We start from the raw sequence: 12,940 nt of genomic DNA, 5'->3' as shown, positions 1-12,940 counted from the left end.
TCATCTAATTAATGGCCGGAAAATGTTACTTAAGGGAAAAATGAGAATTAGAGCAACTGTTAAGGATTTTATCACTACCTTTTGAAGGTCAATGAAAATATGCGAATTTCACGAAACCACAAGGATTTTGGTGCTATTTCCCCAAAATTAAAACATACTATCTATTAAATTGTTAAGCAACGGTGAGATGTCTTCTTTTAAATTGGTTTCACCGGGATCGATCCCTCTTAGAAGCAAATAATTTTGGATATTTTTTATTGCACTTTCTTAGCTAAATTAGCTTTAAATATGTATCAAACCACACGGCTTTTTTTTTGGGTTAATGGCATGAAAATTACTAAACTATAGTCCAATTCTGGTCTGTGTACCATACTTCAAAGTGTATTATGGAAATTCCTACACTATTAATTTGATCTGATTTAGTTACTCCGGCCAATTTCCGGCAAGGGTATTTTGGGTATTCTACATATGTGTCTATTTAAAGTTGTGCTGGACCCATGTTGGCGTCCATGTGTCATCCAACTGGATCAAAGCTACACATGGCGTCCATGTGTCTATTTCAGCCCAACACCCAACTTTTTCTCTCTCTAGTTAGCACGCCACCCCACTCACCACCATGGGCAGCTTCCTGGAACAAACTCCGCTGCGCCGCCGCCCAAAAATCCCAACTCCACGCTAATCAACGGCGGCAGCAAATCCCCGCCGTTCGTCTACGAAGAAACAGTCAAATAAGCCCTTTTCGAGACCCCGTCATCCCCAAACAACGATTACTGCACATTCCAAGATTCCATGAGAGTGACAGGATGCTCCACCAAAACGACCTCGCCGCAAAGAAGCCCTCCGACTACGGGGTCTCTCTTCTCTTATACGAAAAATTCACAAGTCATAAATTTTACTGCCTCAAGAACTCAAGGCAGCCAAGAACAGCAGATTTTGTACCAGCCGCACACCTCAACTTCCAAAGGTTCATTCTTTTTTTTTTTTTTGTATAATAGAGGTACCTCTTCATACATTCCTTTACGGGAAGTGGGTGTTGGGATGTTGAATGTGTTGGCTTTGAAAAGTTGAGGGCGACGGACTGTGGTTGAGATAACTTGGGGAAGAGAGACCTCGTCGTCTTTAGCCGGAGTACGGAGAGAACTTGGGGAAGAGGGGGGTAGAAAGACCAGTGGCGGCGGTGAGCTGTTGTCGCTGGAGATCAGAGAGAAACATGGGAATCAGGGGTGTCGTGAGTAGAGGGAGGCGGCGACGTCTTTGCCGTCGTCGAGGAAAGAGGCGGCGCTTCGTGGGGCGGCGCCTTCACCCAGATCTGAGAGTTGCAGGACAGAGGGTGTTCAGGCGGCGCCGCTGGTGTTGGGTGTGATTCAGAGAGGGAGAGAGTCGAGCGGACTCTGTTCATATGAGCGTCTCGCGCTTGGGGTTGAGTCGGGGAGTGAGTTGGTGGCGGCGGTTCGCCGCTGCTGCAGTCCCCGGAGAAGCGAGCCGAGAAGGAAGAGAGGGAGAAGTGTGGACAGCATGAACGTGAACTGAGAGAGAGAGAGAGAGAGAGAGAGAGATACTTGAGAGGCGACAGGGAGGAGAGCCGACGCCGTCCGGCCTCGCCGGAGAATGAGGGGCCGCGGCGATTGGTTGAGGAAGGAGGCATCTGAGAAGTGTGCGTGAGTGTTGAAGGGAGAGAGAGAGTAATGGAGGTAGGGCTGAGATAACTGCAAATTAAATAAAAAACGACAACGTTTTTATTTAATAAAACGACTGTGTTTAGGATTAGGTCCGACGTATCCATGTAGGATTTTCAGTTGTCCATGTCATCAATTTTTCGCCGGAAAATTTACGGGGTAGCTAAATCAGATCAAATTAATAGTTTAGGAATTTCCATAATACACTTTAAAGTACGGTACACAAACCAGAATTGGACTATAGTTTAGTAATTTACATGCCATTAACCCTTTTTTTTTATCACTTCTTTATGTAAATTAGCGCCACACATTTGTATCAAAGCACAAGCCTAATAATAATTGACGTCTCCCTTCTCATTTATTTTTAGCGATATTTTGATTCTACAACAAGATAATTTCTTTAAATTTTTTAGTATGTTTAAATGCTTTAAAAAAATAAATAATTAATTATTAATAATTTTAATTGATGGAATTATAATTTTGTAAATAAGTTGTACTCCATGTGTTAATTGTGGACATACTAAATTTATTATACATATAAAAATTATTTGTGCGACATTTCCTCTCTGAATTTTGATATTATTTAGTTGTTGTTTATTTATTTACTTTGTTTATTTGTGCACTTGACACTAGTGCTTAAAGCCCTAAGGTTAATATGATTAAAAAAATATCAATTTAGATATTAAAAAAAAAGCACTAAAACAAGTTGAATACTCCCTCCGTCTCATGAAGCATGACACAGTTCTTTTCGGCACGAGATTAAGAAATTGGTATTTTGTGTGTTAAGTGTGGTAGGTGAAAAAGTGAAAATGTGAATAAAGGGTAAATTTTTTGTCATTTTTAGAAACGTGTCATGCTTCGTGGGACAGACCAAAAAGAAAACTGTGGCATGCTTCGTGGGATGGAGGGAGTAATTGATCCAATCTCAGAAGAGAATTACTAAAAAGTTTTTTTTCAAAAGAATTTCAAGTAGGTGAAAAATCTGTCGAAAAGTTAAATGAAATTAATGTTGATGGTGAGAATATTGAATGATATTAACAAGAATAATATAAATAATTCTGATTATTTAGAAAATAATATAGATGAGATTTCAGGTGGTGAGAATGAAAATGATAAAGTTATATCGCAATAAAGATTAAATGGACTTGTTTTGATGGCGATTCAATGTACTCCTTTCGTCCGCGAAAATTATGTAAAAATGTTTGGCCACGAGATTTAATAAAATTGGTGATGAAGTTGATATAGTGGAGAAAGGGTTCCACCACTTTATGAGATGTGTGGTTGAGATTGAATTTTGAGTGGGTTTTTTGTAAATAAAGAGTGTTAGTAATGATAAAATATTAAAGAGGATGGTGGGACCATTGCCATAAAAATAAAAAATGCAAAAAAATTAAAAAAAATAAGTATAATGTAGAGAATATAATAAAATAACTAAATCCTATTTTTATTTTAAAAAATAAATTAAATAAATCAAGATTATCCTTATTATATTAGTGTGTGGGTAACCACAATGCTGTATAGATTTGTTGTATTTATTAAGTAATTTGACAAAAATGTTAAGGAGAGTTATATTAGGAGATAAATTGTATGGTCCACATCTTTAATGTAATGGTTAATTGGTTTTAAATATTGTTAATAAAAGAAAATGTTTTCATCCAAAATAAAGCTGCTGCTGCCGGCGCTCTCATCACCGGCGAGGCCGGCGCCGCCGCCGTCGCCTTCCCTCCACCCCCAAAAAACAGAAATGTGATGAAGAAAGCTTAAACTAAAACCACCAATTCCTTAAACTATCACCATCACCATCACCATCACCACTGCTGCAATACCAACACCCAAACCCAACCCTTCCTCCGGCAACGGCCACCGCCACCGCCACCCAAATCCTACACAAAGAAACCCCAGATCCCTAAAACCAAGAAAACCCCAAAATGCAGAGAGTGAGAGAGATGAGAGGCGGAGGAGATCGAAAGCAGAGACGGAGGAAATCGGAGGCGGTGGATGCAGAGGGTGGAGGCGGTGGAGGCGGAGGCGGAGGATGCAGAGGGTAGAGGCGGTGGAGAAGGAGGCGGAGGCGGAGGCGGTGGATGCAGAGGGTAGAGGCGGTGGAGACGGAGACGGAGGCGGAGGCGGAGGCGGTGGATGCAGAGGGTAGAGGCGGTGGAGATGGAGGTGGAGGTGGAGGCGGAGGCGGTGGATGCAGAGGGTAGAGGCGGTGGAGATGGAGGTGGAGGTGGAGGCGGAGGCGGTGGATGCAGAGGGTAGAGGTGGTGGAGATGGAGGTGGAGGTGGAGGCCGAGGCGATGGATGCAGAGGGTAGAGGCGGTGGAGACGTCTGCGAAGGGAGGCGGCGGCGCCCCTTGAAGGAGGCGGAACTAGGGTTTTCAACTTCCCAAATTCTGAAGAGAGAGAAATAGAGGACAAGAGAGATGAGCGGCAGGGATAATCAATTTTAAATTAGGAAGAGTTAATTAAGGAGTAACTATGCCCTAATTATTTCTATAAAAGGAAACAGGCCATTATTTGTGGGACAACCCAAAGAGGAAAACATGCCATTATTTATGGGACGGAGGGAGTATCATCTAATTAAATATTTTTATAATATAATTTTTTTTCTCATCTATAAATAAAGAGTTTAAATTTAAGAATTGGCAAAGGGCTACGTTCGTCTAGCTCCGCCCCTGAGTCACAGTAGGGGACCTGCTAACCTAGCGACTGACAGAAGCCAAATTGAATACGAATAAAACCAATAATAAATGAGCAACTTGAGTAGGTCCAATTTTTTCAATAATAGGGTTGCTTGTTCACCCACAAAGGACCACTTCTAGATTTGGGGCGTGCCCAATATTAGATGCGCAAATTTGTATTTAATTCTTCAAACATTATTTCGATTTAGACTTCGGCATTACATTTTGCAAGTAGCGTGTGTTTGATTAATAATGAGGTGCACGTTTAATGTATCTCATTAAATTCGAGATGATATATGTATACTCAATACTCAAATACTCAATCATGTGTAATTGATCCCAATGATTTGCTTACAATTAATTACATGTGTAGTCAAGAGTCACGCATAATCAGTGCGAGACCCTCCTATCGTGACATAAGTTGAAATTTAAATTCATATTTTTATAATATATTTATAATTTCATGGATATTTATAAGTGGCTTTGGAAAATAAAATCATTTCAAATTTACAATATTAAAGTAACTTTTGAAATGTGACAAATTAAATCACCATTTTTTCAATATTTACAATTCTCCCCCCCCCCCCCACCCCCCCAATTTTATTTGGGTTGCCAGAGTGCTGAATTAGAGTTTACGTGGATTAATAAGGACGTCTTTTTGTGAGGTCCAAACGACGTTGTTTTGTATAATTTCAATTAAAATTTTTCAAAATTGTAAAGGGATGTATCATGTATGTGAACTCTAATTTTCAATAGTTAGCAATTTTATTGCAAACGACGTCGTAACACGAATATTACATGGCCAATTAATCCATGTAAACTCCAATTCAATAATTCGACAATAAAAAAAAATTAAGGGGGACATAATTACAAAAATTGAAAAGATGGTAATTTAATTCATCACACTTTAAAAGTCACCTTAAAATTGCAATTTCAAAATAATTTGTAATTTTATTTACAAATACCCCTACTTATATTAATAAATACATTATTATATAATAGATTAAATCCGAATCTTGACACCTCTCATGCAAAACTTACAATCACATTTATGTGTACAATTTGACTCATGGCCTGTCTTGTTCAACAATTGTCACCCCTGCTTAAATTTGAACCGAGGGTCGAGTTTCAAATTCTATGGCGATAAAACTCTTCAATAAAATTGAATCATATGGTATTCTCGTATCGACATATCACCATAACAATAATAAAAGAAGCTAAAGTATCATAAATAAATTTGATTATTAATTTATATATAGTCGTAGAATCAACTAAAAATGCATGTTAAGACATTAGATTAGTACGACTGAGCTCTCATAAAGTACCCAAAGTGGTCCTTTAAAGAACGGCTAATATTCCATTTGTTCCTGTACACATCTGATCTTGTAGACCCTATTTACGCTTCCAACTTCCAAAGGATGCAGACACCATTGATAGCTCAGTATCATCACCCTAAATTCAATTTCATATATAATTACCTTAATTTATTTCTTGCTCATCTACATTCAATAAACAAATCCAAAATAATTATAAAAAAAAACTAATTTATTAGTTGTGTGAGTAGAGCTTGGATATTGATTTGGTTATATGTCCTAGTCTTAGTTATAAGTCGTAGTCCTTTATTAGTTGGGTAAGATCAGTGCTTTAGTGATCAGGGTATGATCAAATGGTGGCAGACGCATGTAAAGTTGAGGGGTCGAAAACCCTCCAACTATTTTTTTTTTTGTTTTTATCAATTTTATTCATATTCATATAGTTGAGGGACACATTCAAAAATATTGGCAAGAAGAGGACACACCAAACTTTTAGTAACGAAGAAGATCAAAGTTGGAGAGATGAAGGTGTCCAGATGGGATAGTCGGAAGCAAATCTAAATTTTTAGATGTAAGATGCAAATGATGTCATGAATATCAATTTTACAAAATTTTTTTTTAATAGTCTTGAATTCGAGTTCAGTGGCGTGATTTTTAACTTTTCTTATTTAATTGTTAATTTATCAAAAAACAATACTTTTTTCCATCCAAATTCAATAGGTCACAAGGACTAGACACGAATATTATTAAGAAATGAATAGTTTGTAATAAAATAGGAGAGATAAAATATCTCTTTTTAGGGTAAAATTTGTGAAAAAGTAGGAAAGAAAAATGAAGATATTATATTTTAAGTGAAAGAAGAGATAATTTTGTGGGTCAAAAATTATATTTGGGATGAATAATGAGTTGTAAGAGAGTATTTGTCAGTATGATTTTTCATTTTAAGAGTTAGCCTATTAAATTGAGACGTCTAAATAAAAAAATATGGGTTATAAAATTGGGATGAAGTGAGTAGTATAGATTCAGACTACGTTTGGTTCAAGTTGAGGAATGGAAAATGAATGAAATCAAATAAAGGGGTGGAATGGTAACAATAACCATTACTTTTATTGAGTGTTTGGTTTAACAATGAAAAAGAATCATTAGCAAGGGATTCCTTTTCTTTTGTTTCCCCTCTATTTTGAGGGGTAACAAATTGGATGATTGGATTGCGCTCAAGTAAGGGTAATGATTATCTCATTACTCAAACCACACTACAAGTAATGGATTCAATTACTTGATTCCCTATCCAATCTCTAAAAACACTCAACCCAATGTGGACTAAATATCCACAATAAGCGATCTATATATTGTAGATTCTGCAATTTGATTTGGGGACCTTATTATAACTTCCCACTGTTCTTGATTGGGAAATTATATGGAGCCATAATTATGGTTGCCATAATTCTCTGAGCATTATATGAAAAATATTTATAATTAATATGTCTCTAAAGTATTTTAGATATTTAAAAAAAAATTATTATTCCTTCCTTATTTATCAAATAAAAGAATTTCAAATATATTTTCCTTCCCTATACATACTTCTGATCAAGCTCATTCACCTAATAAAGGGATTAAATAAAGAACAATAATTATAACAATTTTCTATCCCCGCTAAAATGCTTCATATCAATGTGGACTAAATAGAGAAATTATTAATTGTTAAAAGGATTAAATAAGGAAAAATAATTATAACAAGGATGATTTATTTTCAATCATCGTTTCATTTTAAATAAATATATAATTATTGATATTATTTTATAGCATACGTTGAAAATAAAAATGAGATTGAAAATAATATCATACATTGATCACAATTGATCGATTATTTTGTAAAATTATATTATAAGATATTATATTATACTCCATCCGTCTTCAAAACAAATTGCCCCAATTTCTTTTTTGGCAAGTCTCTAAAAACTTTGCTCAACTTTACAACTACAACCATTTAAACACTATTTTTTTGTACATGATTTCACCATTAAGTAATTTTTTACCAATTTTTATTAAAATTCGTGTCGTTCCTCTTGGGGAAATTTTTGAGGGACGAAGGAAGTAATAAATTAGTGAACTTGTAATAAAACATAAATATGAAGGGATAGGTAAAATGATTGGAATAATATCATATGTTAGCTACGTTCTTTGATTATTTCATAAAATTATAGGTTAACAAAAAAAATCATACTCATTCGTCCCAATTCAATAGACCACAAGGCTTGGGCACATATGTTAAGAAATGAATAATTTTTAATAAAATATGAGAGAGCAAGTAACTTTTGCTGATGATATATGTGTCCAAAAAGTAGGAGAGAGAAATAAGGAAAAAATAATTATATATGAGGTACAATGACATTTGGTGTAAATAATGAGTTACTAGTGTGTAACCCGTCGAATTTCGACGGGTATCATTTGATGTTATAATTATGGAGATTATTCACTAAAAAATTGTTAATATGATATAGGTCTACGTTTCACATCAAACTAAAATGAAAAAATAAATTAAAGAAGACTTTCATCCTTAACATGACTTACCAAAATGTATATTCAAAAACATTATTTGCCACCCACTACTATTTGTCACCCATACCTGTGACCCGCGGATACCCGCCACCCGTCGGGTATCCGCCACCCGCTACCCGTCCGATACCCGCCACCGATTACCCGTCGGATACCCGTCGAGACTTGAGAGGTAGGGGCGCTGCTGCTTCTCGACGTCGACATCCTGCAATCAAAACCACCCCACAAATGCAATATACCACCCAACAAATAAATCACCACGAAACTGCAACAAATTTTAGAGAAAATTTCAACTTCTTGTACACTATTATTTGCCACCCATACCCGCGACCCACGGATACCCGCTACTCGTCGGATACCCGCCACCCACTACCCGTCGGATATCTGCCGAGACTTGAAAATAACGATAAATATTAGTTGAATAATAGAATAATTCTATGAAGCTTGAGGACGAATACGTAAGCAAAACACTACTAATTCATAATAAAGTTAACCAAATAATAGGAGTAGCAAATAAAACATAGTCTTAATAGTTAATACTTAATAAAACACACTAAACTATTAGCTCTCTTCATTCATCATCCTCATTCTCAATCTGACTCTCGTACACACACAAATTACAAAGGTTACACATATGGAGTTGTGGGGCTAGGGGTCGGACGGAGCTCCCTTGTCACCCAAATGAACTCTGTTATTGGTGGTAAGTTATCTTATTGCTTAGTCCAGAACAATGCCAAGCCCAACAAAATGCATTTTGGCAGTAGAGCTGCAGTAACTGGTGCTGCAGTAGTCTCCATTGCTATGAACATTTTCGAGAATTCTTATGCTCCATTTTGTTGTCTTGCTTTTGAGCTTGATAAAAAAGGTAGCAATTCATGGTAAATTGGCACAAATCAATTTCTTGGTGGCCTTCTATATGTACAAATACCATCATTAGAACCATTAACATCCATCTTTCAAAAATCCAACAATTAAATCGAAAATCAGCCCCATTAGTTACCCACTGCTAAATTGAAATAAATCCAACAATAAAAATATTCAATCATAAAATTAATTAACAAAAATAATTAATCATTATTCACCTATAATATAAGCAAAACACTAACAACACATACAAAGAAATCAAGTGCGCCAATATATTAATCTTACACATTCAGCTAATTAGTTATAAAGTAAAACAAACATTACATCCCACTGAACTTTCAAACCGATCCTTAAACACATCCGATTACTTAAGCATCTATTTAGCAAAATAAATCAACAGTCAACCGAGATCTGACTTCGTCAAACAAAATAAAACCAAATAAAAATAAAATAATTACAAAAAAACCCCGAAAGTTCACAGTAATCCTCTAATTACTAATCTCCAAATGATAAATACGCATCAATCAAAATCAGTGTGACCATGGAAGAAAAAATTAGAAACCACAAATCACCGTTGATTAGCTGTAAAACTCTTATCATTTGAACTAATGAATTTATAGCTAAAACCTAGATTATTAAGTTTCCATTGTTAATTTGTATCTAAAATTGGCTAATTATTGATTGATTGGTAAATCATATAATCGTATTGCATAATGATTCTTTCCTAAATTTGTTCTTTCTAAAATTCACACTAATTCCTCCTAAAAAAAAAAAGAAATTCACACTAATCATTCCATATTCATTATAATCAAATATAATCTTTCCTAATAGAAAATACTTACCATGGGTGATCAAGAACTGTTTCGGAGCCAAGTAATGTCCGGCGGGATAGTCATTGATGGCGGTGGTGCCAGACGCAAGGCAACCATTGTTACTCACTACGCATCAAAGATCATCTAAACCTGACAGTAATACGGAACTTCATTGAGTTATGATAATTACTCAGAACAAATTAATAAAATCAAACCTATCCACACTCCAAAATTTATGTGAGAAACAAAAAAAATTGCATCGCCGCTTCAAACACAAGTTATACTAATGCTTAGACCAGCCACCAGATTAATTAACACAATAACCTAATAGGCCTCATCAACACAATCGTCATTCAGACATTTCGTCGAACAGCTAGAGAGCAAGGAGAAACAACATAAAAGGGGCTGACTCATTAACACATATCTTTCGAAAATCCAACAATTAAATCGAAAATCAACCCCAATTAGTTACCCCCACTGCCATTGAAATAAATACAACATTTAGAATCCTACCTGGCTGTATCGTCCCCTGCTCCAGGCGCGCAACTGGCGGACTTCTCTGGTCGCGACGGCGCTACGGCGAGCGGGGTGACGCGACGACGGCTGAAGGCCGTGCGACGGGGTCTGGTCGCGCCTCAGAGGAGAGAAGAAGAGGGGCGCAAGTGTGTGCAGATTGTGGAGGCGCGCTAGATTAGGGTTTCAGGTTTGAAGGTGGTACGGCGAAGCAGATCGCGACGGTGGGAGGGGCGGGGCGCGGTGGGGCAGATTGTGGCGACGGGGGAGGGGAAAATCAGATGTGAGAGATTGGAGATGGGGAATTGGTTTTAGGTTTTAGGAAGTGTGGTAGAAAATGTTAGATTTTTGTGTTTTTTAAAATAAAATAAAATAAGTGATGTGGAATTATATTGCCACGTCAGCGATAGAGAATTGAGCTAGATGCTCTAGAATTGCAGGGATTTTGAATGGTGAATTCTTAGAAATGCCACGTAGGACCCCGGATTAAGGAGAGCGCATGATTCCTTAACCGTATTATATATTTGATGTGAGGATATTTGTTATGTATTAACTTTCTATTTTAGGAAGTGGCCTATAGAATTGGAACATCCAATAAGGAAATATGACCTATTCAATTGGGACGGAGGGAGTAACAAATTAGTGAAATTGAAACAAAAATTAAAAAATATAAATGAATAATTATAATTGTGGGATATAATGTTATACGTTGAGCACATCGACCAATAACGCAATAAAAATATACAATAGGGCAATAGACCATACTAATAAATGACCTAACTAAAAAAAATGATTATAATTATGAAAATAATAGTATCATTTTTATCCAATTTTTTTTATTTTTTATTTTTTAGGTGTTAAAATGGATAACAATTGAATTAACAATTTATTTGAGGTATTGTATAACTGGTATTCGAATAAAAAACGAAGACCAAATCGAATAGTTCAATAATTTCATGAATACAAATCAATATCGTGATATTTAATTTGATTCGTGTACATCATACAACAACACGTGTTCTAGTAGTGAATGGAGTGTTAGTATTTTGAATGTTTATGCTCCTTGTGATTTTGCGGAGAAGAAAAGATTGTGGGACGTTATTAAAGCAATATCTATTCAATATTGGGACACATGCTTGTGTGTGATAGGTGATTCAAACTCTATTAGAAGTGATGAAGAAAGAGTTGGAAGGGGGTCAAATGGGGACATAAGAGATATGTTTTGCTTCAATAACTTTATCATCCATAGTAATCTGGTTGAGCTTCAGTTAAAGGGTAGAATGTTCACTTGGTATAGGCCTGATGGAACTTGCAAAAGTAGATTGGATAGAATGTTGGTGAACGAAGAATGACGTGAGAAGTGGAGAGATTTGAAACTAAAAGGTCTCTGACGAACAATCTCTGACCATTTTCCTATTTTAGTCGAATCTCAGTTTAAAGATTGGGGTCCGAAGCCTTTCTGATTCATCAATAGCTGGCTAAGACATCCGAACTTTAAAGACTTTGTAATGTCAAAGTGGAGTAGCTACATCTTTCAAGTGTGGGGAGGATTTGTGGTGAAAGAAAAACTAAAATGCATGCCTCAAGAATGATTTGAAAGAGTGGAACAAGCAGGTTTTCGGATTTTTAGATTCGAGTATTGAGACTAAAAAGTTGGAGATTGAGAAACTTGATAAAATTGATGATGCCCTCAAGCTTGACGAGGAGGAGGCCCCGCTGAGATCAAAGCGTTTTTTAAATTTATTGAGAGATTTACAATGGAAAAAGGGACAATTCTATCAAAAGGCAAAGGCAAAGTGGATTCTCGAGGGGGATTCAAATTCAAAATTTTTCCACCGTTTCATCAACAAGAGATATAGCCTTAACGAGACCAATGGTATCTCCGTGAACGATAATTGGATTGAGTCGGTGGAAGGGGTTAAGAGAGAAAATTTTCAGCACTTTAAGGATCACTTCAGCACACAAGATCTAACTCGACCTCTCTTGCCTCAAACTATCATCCAAAATAGACTGGATTTATGTGATAATGAATTCCTTACCCAACCATTTACAGTGGAAGAAATTGCAGCAGCAATACAGGAGTGTGATGCGAACAAAAGCCTGGGTCGGGATGACTTTTCTTTTGGATTTTTCAAAAAACACTGAGATTTGCTGAATGATGATCTTCTTCGTGTCATGGAGGAATTCTATAGATATGGTAGAATTGTTAAAGGGCTCAACCCCACTTTTATTGTTCTCATTCCGAAGAAAGGCTTTATATTGAGGATTTCAGGCCCATATCTCTAATTGGCAGCATTTACAAAATTTTACCAAAAATCCTAGAAAAAAGGCTTTGTAAGGTGTTAGAGAAAATCATCTCGGATCATCAGTCCGCTTTTATTGGGGGCAGACAAAGCATAGATGGCCTCTTTGTTCTAAATGAAGCAATTGAAGAGGCCCGAAGATGCAAATTGAGCCGAGTTGGTTTCAAAATAGATTTTGCCAAGGCTTATGATTCGGTCGATTGGAAATTCCTAGATGAA

At 36.4% G+C, this 12,940-nt stretch overlaps 1 long non-coding RNA gene across 1 annotated transcript; it reads right to left on the bottom strand.

Moving 5' to 3' along the window:
* Positions 1 to 8,688: 8,688 nt before the first annotated feature.
* On the bottom strand, positions 8,689 to 10,777 carry LOC131019732 (uncharacterized). Its single transcript, XR_009100398.1, has 3 exons — positions 10,419 to 10,777; positions 9,936 to 10,055; positions 8,689 to 9,141 (listed from the first exon to the last, which is right to left on the bottom strand). It is a non-coding gene; the product is annotated as an uncharacterized LOC131019732 (long non-coding RNA).
* Between the last annotated feature and the right edge of the window lie 2,163 nt (positions 10,778 to 12,940).

Source organism: Salvia miltiorrhiza, chromosome 4 (assembly GCF_028751815.1).
Source record: "Salvia miltiorrhiza cultivar Shanhuang (shh) chromosome 4, IMPLAD_Smil_shh, whole genome shotgun sequence".
NCBI classification, from domain to species: domain Eukaryota; kingdom Viridiplantae; phylum Streptophyta; class Magnoliopsida; order Lamiales; family Lamiaceae; genus Salvia; species Salvia miltiorrhiza.
This window is presented reverse-complemented; position numbering and strand designations above follow the sequence as displayed.